Consider the following 10353-nt stretch of genomic DNA (forward strand, 5'->3'; position numbering starts at 1 on the left):
TTTTCAACCTGTCTTGAATCATCAAATAAGTTTTCTCCAATTTATCTTGACAAATGCATTCCCTTGCTGGGATTTTTTTCTATCTTCAATATGCCTGTAGCAAAGCTAATTATTTTGAAGTTATAAATTTAAAAGATTGGGAGTAGGCTAAGGATGACTTGTCTGAAGTTTCTACTGATGAAATAGTTTATTTTAAATTTAGATTTATTATAAATTATTATATAGGTTGAATTATTTTATTAAAATGACAGTTTATTCACATCTATTCTTTGACCTTCTGATTGTCTGTCATTAATAAGGTCAACAATAATAAAAATATGAATAACAATCATATTTGTTGTTATTATATGTCATGCAGTGTGCTAAGATAATTTAAAATATAGAACCTTTATACTCAGATAGCTGCTAGTATAGTTCTGATGAAAAGTCAATTTTGCCTTTGTTTATTTTCACTTTCAAATAGTTATAGTCCAATGCTTTCAAATAATACAGTCTCTACAAGAAATAAGTTATGGAGATGAAAACAAGATGGAACAAATATTTCAAACATAGAGAATATTTTTCTTTTAACTAAGAAATACGTAAAACTTCATCACTGAGGTCTTTAAAATAAAAAACAAATTACTTTCCTCTGCATAGCAACTGCTTGAAAATACCATAAACCATTCATTTATTTAAAAATGGTAAGTTCCCATTATAATCTTAATTATGATTATTCCTTTTGGATACTAACCAGGCTGAACATTTAAAAAAAATAAGGTTGATAAAAGTTGATCAAAAAACAACCTTCCATCTTTCATCTTCCCCTCCTACTTATCACTTCCTATTTTATGTAGATAAGAAACTTAGTTGTTAGCATTGTGTGCAAAATAAGAATAAATGAAGATATTAATTGAAATTTGAGAAACACTTTTATGACTATTTTGCATGAACTTTGTTAGACAGGTTTAGCCTATTTAATTGTGTAGAGAATTCAATTTCTTACAGGGACAGGCATTTACATAAAGGAATGAAGCAATATTCAGTAAGTCAAAAAATTATGCTATCATTTTATTATAGCAAATGAGGATGTCTAATTAAAGTGCTTTTTTTAAAATTTTTAAGGCATTGAAAAACCAGCAAGCAAAAAAAAGCCACATGTGGTCAATAATTTGCTAACTTTGAATAAATGCTTTGCTTTATTTTGTCCCTTGTATTATAGTAAAAGAAGTTGACATAGACTACCTTTCAGGTAATTAGCTCAAAAGTTGGACTTTGAAGCCAAGCTCATTGTTTTAATTTTAGCTTCAACATTGTCTGATATGTGACATTGAGCAACTTTACTGATGTTATATATTTGAACAAGTTTATAAAGATGTTTTATGTTTCCTACTTAATAATGAGAACTTTCAAAATATTCATATCTCCTTAGATATTAGTAGCAACAAACACATTTTGAAAGAAAAAAAAATCCTTATTAGTTATATTGTTTAATTGTATAAATCATAAATTGATCATTCTCAATTTGAAAAAAAAACACATTTTATTTTCAGAAAAAGGGGATAACAAATCTCAGTAATTACCATAATTAATTCAATAAGTAAGTGTGTAACTGCAAATGCCTTTCCATAGTAGCTATATGTGTTCCTGTAATTGTGTTTGGGTTGACAGAAGTTATTAGGCTTAAGAAATTCGTCAGAAAACAGAAAAGAGTAGATAATTATTTTCATAACAATCTATTTGGACAAAGCTCATAATTATGAATTCTTGTTTCTTAAATTAAAACCAGAAAGAAAACAAGCAGTGATTTCAACTTTCAAACAAAGCCTATAATTTTAAAATATGAAAAAAATATTTTATTCAAAGCAGTTCATTGTCACTATAGGCCTAAGTAAACTTGCACAAATAATGTAACTAATAGTTAAGACTGAAAATTTGAAGCTATTTTCTAGTGTGCGTGATGAAATCAAATCATTTGATTTTAAATATGAAAGAAGATATTTTTATGATTTAGTGGAAAGGAAAGTGCTGAAAGACTTACTCCAAACAATACTGCCTTCATACATTTCAGTATTTACTCATAATGAAGCCATTTCTATGGAAATGAAACCATCACTTAGTATTCCGTGCAATTGATTCATTCATAATAGTTCTTTGAGATCAATGATATATTTTAATGAAAATTTTCAGGAACTTTCTTTGTCATAAGACCCAAAGGCAGCATGAAAAATCTTTACAGAGATATAACTCATCATGTTCTCAAGCAATATTCATATTTTTAAAATCACATTAGCAAAATTTAAAGGTGAATTTTTATATAAGTATTAGAAGCATTGATAATTGTAGATACCTCTTGGGAATCAATGTGTTTCTGCAATAACTATAACTATATATATATATGTGTATATATATATATATATATATATATATATATATATATATATATATATAGTATACTCCACATAGTTAGGGTTTCAAAATCAGAGCCATAAGAAGATATGGATGGTTATTATCTACTTCATACTTCAGTTTTTAAAAACTCATTTAAAATGAACTGAAGAAGAAGATATGTTTTTCTTTAATATATATATATATATATATATATAATTTTTTTTTAAATATTAAACACTAAATGTTTAGGCCAATGGGGTTTTGTCAGGGAGAATTGGGTTTGAACTTGGCTTTATCACCTCTTAACAGGAAAATATTTCAGATGTTATTTTTCCATATTAAACTTTGTTTCACATGTAAAATGGGTCTGATTAAATATTCCCAATAGATTTATGTGTGGACATATGGATCTGAGGATTAAATGAGATAATAAATACAAAGTGCATACTGGAGTACAGCAAATGCTCAATAAATAATTATGGTCATTAATATTTTTCTAGAGTGAACTAGGATATATGCATAGTCTTTTCAATCCAGAAAAGCAAATTGTAAAAAGTAAGAAAATTGCCAGCTCAAATTATCTTTATCATTCTGTCATACATTTTCATTAAGGAAAAAATATAAAAATCATCTAATTCTCCTGCTCATTCATACCAAATAAATAACTTAAGAAAACATGTCAGAAAAATTGATTTAGCAAAATCCTGTAAGAGACATTTTAATATAGAGCATTGCACTCTCAACATTTTATTCTCCATGTCCTTTAGTTATTGCATGTTTCATAGACACAAAAACGTTAAGTGTAGTTCTGTTGTGGAGTAACTTGTCTACCAAATGTGATCACTGGATTTGATCCCCATCACAATAGGAAGAAAAACAGAAAAAAAAAAGAAAGAAAAAGACTGATTCCAATGAACATATCAAGTCATTTCTCTTATTCTTTCTGTTAGCATTCAGCAATAAGAATATACAGTTTGTATTAATGCTCCACTCTAATAGTGTGATAGTTCCTTGTGTCCATGTGTGCTATGTTTTCCATTACAGAACTATAATGTGTATAAAATATGAAGCTCATTCATTTGAAACTAGATTTCTCAACCTCAACACCACTGACAGTTTAACACTTTAGGCCACATAATCATTTTTTAGGGGTGAATTGTCTTATCCATCTTAAACTGTGCATCAACATCTCCAGCTTTCAAAAATAGACGTGCTTTGCATCCCTCCTCTTTGGTTGTGACAAATGAAACCTTCTTCAGCTATTTCCTATGTCCCCTTGGTGTTAAAATCATCTCTGGCTGTGAACCACTAGTCTGAATCAGGATCTTTATGAAACCAATAAATTGCAATTAGTTGACAAGCTGCTTTGAAAACATAACTCTCTCCCCATTCTTCCGACCTTTTTATTTTTCTTTCTATATATTTGTTAATGAAACCACAGATTTAATTTGTAACATTTCCCACCATTTGAAACTTTGCAGATGGTCTTCCTGTGATATGAGCACATTTCTTTGCTGCTTCTATTTCCTATAAATGAATAGTTAGACCTGGAGATTCTTGATAAGATTCTGTGACAATTTTTTGGCAGGAGCACTTCAGAGTCATCAATATGTACTTCCATCAGGCAGCACATGTCAGTTTATTTCTACTTTGATGATATTAGATCATTGCTCAGAACCGGCATGTCATTCATGGTTACCAAATTCAGAAAATTTGATGTTACCATTTATTTTTAAAATATGTGACCTTGATGTATACTTCTATATAAATTAATTCTCTTTCATCAACATTTTGGTTATCTTGAAGTACAGTTAATTTTTAAGAATGCAGGTCAATGCTGAAATCTTAAATTTTATTTAAAGATTTTCAAAATAGAAAGTAGGCTTAATAATATCTTCTGAAGAGATTGTTGGGAGTTGTGTTTTATTTGAATGTGTATCCTAAGGGTCCCTGTGTTGGAAGTGTGGTCATCACTATTGCAAATTTGGGAGGTGATGAAATAGTGAAAAGTAGATCCTAGAGAGGAGCAATTGGGTCAGTGGAGTCACTATTCTTAGGGGAGATCAATACTGGTCTCCTTGAGTAAGCTCCTTGCTCTCTTGAGAGGGACTTATAAATAGAGCAAGACTGGCTCCTTCTTGTTTTCTGGCTTCCAGTCTCATCTTGTGATCTCTCCCTCTCACAGGTGCTCCATCATCATGTTGCCATCTACCATGAGGCCCTCACCAGAGCTGAGCCATGCTGGCTGCATGCCCTTGAACCTGTGAGCTAAGTAAACTTTTTTTCTTTACAATTACCAAGCCTTAGGTATTTTATTAGGGAGAATGGGATAACACTGTGATCAATGATATTTCTTCTCTTTTGAATTTCTATTGAATATATAACAAATGAATATATAAAATACATTCATTTTAATCCAACACAGTTATTCTTCTTATTGGCATTTATATTTACTGATCATAGACCAGGAGAAACTTTTTCAAGTGGGTATCTATATTCACTTGACATGAACACAGTAATATTTTTAACTTTCAAGCTGTCTGCTCTAGCTATATATTTACACTGTAGGCATAAGAAATTTTCATGCTATATGTGAAGTTGTATAATCTTATTTAAATGTAGTTTGATTCATAAAAATTTCATACTATAAACTGTGCAGAATTCACTAAAGATATTCAAAGAAAAGGTATAAGTAGTAAAGATAAAATTATATCATTAAATAAAATGGTATCATTAAAATATAATTAAATGAAGGCATACCTGAGGAAATAACTAAAAGATAGTAGTAACAAATAGAAAACACTAGCAATAGATTTCATTCCATGCATATATAAATTTTCATTGAATATTAACATTCTAAACATATTAAATAAATAAATTTACTTTAGATGGGATAAACAGGAAAGATCCAATATATACTTGATACAAGTGATTCACTTCATATCTAAAGAATGTGTAGTTTGAAAATAAAATTTGGGGAGAAGATAAATGATGCAAATGTTATTCAAAACAAAACTGGATTGTATATGGATTTACATATAATAATATCAACATCAACACAAAGAATATTATCAGAGCTAATAAAGCAAAATTATACAATGAAAAATTAACCAAAGCTCCAAGAAGATATAAAAATTCAAAATATATGTGCAATGAACAAAATACATGAAGCTAAAGAAAATAGACTAAAAGGAGCAATAGAAAATGCCATGATTTTAATTGGTGATGTCAGTACTCCTCTGAATAATCAATAGAACAAATAGACAAAAAATTAATAAGCATAGAGAAGACATAAAAGACACACTCTTTGTAGTTTTTTTTTTTTTTTCTTTTTGGTGATGCTGGGGATTGAACCCAGCCCCTTTTGCTTGTGAGACAAGCATTCTACCAACTGAACTATATCCCCAGCCTGACATACTTTTTAGAGATGATTGCCCTCAACAAGTAAAAAACTAATGATTTACATGAAACATTAATATAAATAATATTCAGGGTCATACAATATATATTTTTAAATATTATAAAATATTAAAATTGTACCTAATCTTTTCTTATACCATGATATAATTAATCTATATAGCAATAATAGAATTATATATGGAAAAAGCATAGGTACTTAGAATTTAAGAAGCATATTTTTAGGACAGACAAGATAGCATGTTACTAGGAAGTGGTTTTTCTCACAGCTTGGTGACTCGGGACTCAAACAGCAAAAAAACTATTTCTCTGGGAGGTGAGTGAAAGAAAAAAAAATCACTAATACTCACTATCAGACAGCCAGCCTTGAGGACTGAGAAAGTTTGGGTACATCAGAGAATGTGAAGGAACAGAATTAGAGCTTAGCCTTGGGCTGGAGAGTGGGGTAGACACAAGTCTGAAAAGATCTGTAAGTGCTAGAATATCTTGGCCTGTGGAACCCCAGAATTGGAGGAGCAGCCCTCCCTGAGCCGACCCAGAGGTTATTCAGCTCAATAAACTGGCACTCAAAAGTAAAGATCTACCATCAGTGTACAGGAAACTAAATAAAGAAACTATAGAACTAAAAAATACAATTGATAATTTAGATTTAACAAACACAAATACAATATTTCATCGATCAATGAATAAATACACTCCCTTCTCAGCAGCACATAAAATATTATCCAAAATAGACCACTTCTTTATCTACAAAACAACTCTTAGCAAATTCAAAAACATAGAGATAATACCTTGCATTCTATCAGATCATAATGAACTGAAATTAGAAATTAATGATGAAATAAAAATAGATGCTACTGTAACAACTAGAGATTAAATAATACACTATTAAACAACCAATAGAGAGCTTTAAAAATCAGATATGAAATAAAATAACACTTAGAGGTAAATGAGAATAGTGAGACAACATATCATAATCTCTGATACACTATGAAGGCAGTTCTAAGAGTAAAGTTTGTTTAATTGAGTTCATTCATTAAAAGAACTGAAAATCACCATAAATAACCTAACATTATATATCAAAACCCTAGAAAAAGAACAAACCAACCCCAAAAGCAGAAGACAGGAATAATCAAAATCAGAGCCAAAATTAATAAAATTTAAACAAAAAAATTCAAAAATAATTAAAACAAAAATGTGATTACTTGAAAAAATAACCAAATTAATAAACCCTTAACCAAGCTAATAAAAAAGTGAGAAAAAAGCCCATGATGAAAAAGAAAAATCACCACAGACATCACTGAAATATAGAAGATAACCAGAACTTACTTTGAAAATCTATAGAAAATTTTGAAGACATTTAAAAGTTTCTAGAGACATATGACCTAACCAAATTGAATCAAGAGGACAAAGGAGGTAAATGAGAATAGTGAGACAACATATTTAAACTGATCAATTTTAAGCAAAGAAATTGAAGACACCATCAGAACCCTACCAACAAAGAAAAGCCCAGGACCAGATGAATTCTCAGCTGAGTTCTACAAGACCTTTAAAGAAGAACTTACACACATACTCCTCAAATTATTACATGAAAAGAAAAGGAGGGAACCCTTCAAAACTCATTTTATGAAAGGAGTGTCACCCTGATACCAAATTAAGGAAAGAAAACTTCAGACAAATATCCCTGATGAGCATTTACACAAAAATTTAAATAAAATACTGTCAAAATGCATTTCAATGTGTATCAAAAAGATAGGGTACTAAGATCAAGTGGGGTTCATTCCAGGGATGAAAGGTTGGAACAACATAGGGAAATCAATAAATACGATTGACCATATCAACAGACTTTTAAAAAGAATCACATGACTAACTAACTCAATAGATTCAGAAAGACATTTGACAAAATTCAGCATCCATTCATGCTCAAAACACTAGAATAACTCGTGTTAATAAGAACATACTACATATGTGAAATCCAAGGCCAATACCATTCTAAATGGAGAAGAATTGTAAGCATTTTATCTAGAGACTGGAACAAGATAGGGTGCCCTCCTTTATCACTCCTATTTAAAATAGTCCTTGAAACCTTAGCCAGAACAATTAGAAAAAAGAAATAAATTTATATGAATCAGAAAATAGGACCTCAAACTATTCCTACTTGATGATTACATAATTCTATATTTAGAGTACTCAAAAACTCTACTTATAAAGCTTCTAGAGCTAATAAACAAATTCATCAGATTTGCAGGGTATAAAATCAACACCAATAAATCAATTGCATTCCTATACAGCAATAAATTATTAGCTGAAAGAGAAATCAGGAAAATATCCCATTCACAATGGCCTCAAAAAATAAAATAAAATACTTGAAATCAATCTGACAAAAGAGTTGAAAGGCCTCTATAATGAAAACTACAGAACACTAAAGAAAGAAATTGTAAAAGACCTCAGAAAATGTAGAGCTCTTACATGTATTTGCATAGGCAGAATTAGAATTGTCAAAACTGCCATATTACCAAAAGTGCTATGGAGATTTAATAAAAGCCCTGTTAAAATACCAATGACATTCTCCATAGAAATAGAAAAAGCCATCAGGAAATTTATTTGAAAAAATAAGAGGCCCAGAATAGCCACAGCGAATCTTAATGAGAAAATTGATGCAGAGGGCATCACAAAACCAGACTTCAGATTACACTACAGAGCTGTAGTAACAAAAGCAACAAGGTATTAGCACACACACAGACACACACACACACACAAAGAAAAAAAAACAGACATAAAAACCAATGAAACAGAATAGAAGACACAGAGGAAAATTTACATAAATGCAATTATCTCATCCTAGACAAGGGTGCTATAAACATACATTGGAGAAAAGATAGCCTTTTCAACAAATGGTGCTGGAAAAACTAGAAATATATATGTAGTAGAATAAAATCAAATCCTATCTCTCACCATGCACAAAACTCAAGTCAAAGTGGATCAAGGACCTATGCATTAGACCAGAGACCCTGTGCCTACTACAAGAAAAAGTAGGACAAACTCTCCATCATGCCAGCTTAGGAACTGATTTCCTCAAAAAGATTCCTAAAGCACAAGAAGCAAAATAAAGAAACAATAAATGAGATGATATCAAACTAAAAAGCTTTTTCACAGCAAAGGAAACAATCAAGAACTTTAACAGAGATCCTACAGAATGGAAGAAAATTTTTACTACCTGCACCTCAGATAGAGCATTAATCTCCCAATTTATATAAAGAACTCAAAAAACTTAACATCAAAAAAAAAATAACCAAATCAATAAATGGGCAAAGAAACTAAATAAAAACTTCACATATGAAGAAATAACAAGTAGATTTTAAAAATGTTCAACTTCTCTAGCAATTAGAGAAATGCAGATTAAAACTACAATGAGATTCCATCTCACTACAGTCAGAATCACAATTATCAAGAATACCAATAACAATAAATGTGGTACTCGAATATATTGCTGGTGGGACGGCAAATTAGTGCATCCACTCTGGAAAGCAGTATGGAGATTCCTTAGAAAACCTGGAATGGAACCACCATTTGACCCAGTTATTCCACTCCTTCATCTATATCCAAAGAACATAAACTCAGCAGTCTACTCTGATGTAGCCACACCAATTTTTATAGCAGCTCAACTCACAATAGCCTAGGTATGGAAAAACTTAGGTGTTCTTCAATGGATTAATGGATAAAGAAAATGTGGTATATATACCCAATGGAATATTATTCAGCCATAATGAAGAATAAAATTATGGAATTTGCTAGTAAATGGATGGAACTGGATAATATCATGTTAAGTGAAATAAGCTAATCCTAAAAAAACAAAGGCCAAATGTTTTCTCCAATATGTGGATGCTGACCCACAACAAAGAGAGTGGGGAAAGGAAGAAGAGAAATCCATTGATTAGACAAAGGGGAATGAAGGGAAAGGCAGGAAGAGAGAAATAGTTAAGGATAATAGAATTAATCAGACATAACTTTTCTAGCCTTGTATTTGAATACATGACTAGGGTAAATCTGCATCTTGTACAACCACAAGAGTAGGATTCTGATGAGAATAAGTTATACTCTATGTATATGTAATTTGCCAAAATACATTTTCTTGTCATATATAACTAAAAAGAACAAATAAAAAAGTAAAAAGCATATTTATTAATTGCCTATCAGTTGCAAAAGAAACTAAAGAAGTAATTAGAAGATATTTATAATAGAATAAAAATGTAAATACAAGCTGGAATTGAAATAAGAGGAAAAATTAGAACATTAAAATTTGACAATAAAGAAGGGAGTCTAAAATCTGTTTTCTAAGGTTTCTCCTTAAGAAACTGTTAAGTAAAAATTAAACCCCCCAAAACAAAAGATAGGTAATATAAAAAAGAGGGTGACGAATTAATGAAATTGAGGAGAGGAAATTAAGAGAAAGCTGATGAAATAAAAAATAGATGCTTAAGACATTTATTTAAACAACACAATTCATCATATCAACAGACTAAAGAACAGAATTGTATGATCACCTGAATAGATACATAAAATGGC

At 30.3% G+C, this 10353-nt stretch overlaps 1 non-coding gene across 1 annotated transcript; it reads right to left on the reverse strand.

Annotated features, from left to right (window-relative positions):
* Positions 1 to 5703: 5703 nt before the first annotated feature.
* Positions 5704 to 5776, reverse strand: Trnav-cac (transfer RNA valine (anticodon CAC)). The gene has a single exon. It is a non-coding gene; the product is annotated as a tRNA-Val (tRNA).
* Between the last annotated feature and the right edge of the window lie 4577 nt (positions 5777 to 10353).

Source organism: Marmota monax, unplaced genomic scaffold (assembly GCF_021218885.2).
Source record: "Marmota monax isolate L192 unplaced genomic scaffold, Marmota_monax_Labrador192_F-V1.1 WCK01_AAM20220418_F8-fsc00007, whole genome shotgun sequence".
In the NCBI taxonomy this organism is placed as follows: domain Eukaryota; kingdom Metazoa; phylum Chordata; class Mammalia; order Rodentia; family Sciuridae; genus Marmota; species Marmota monax.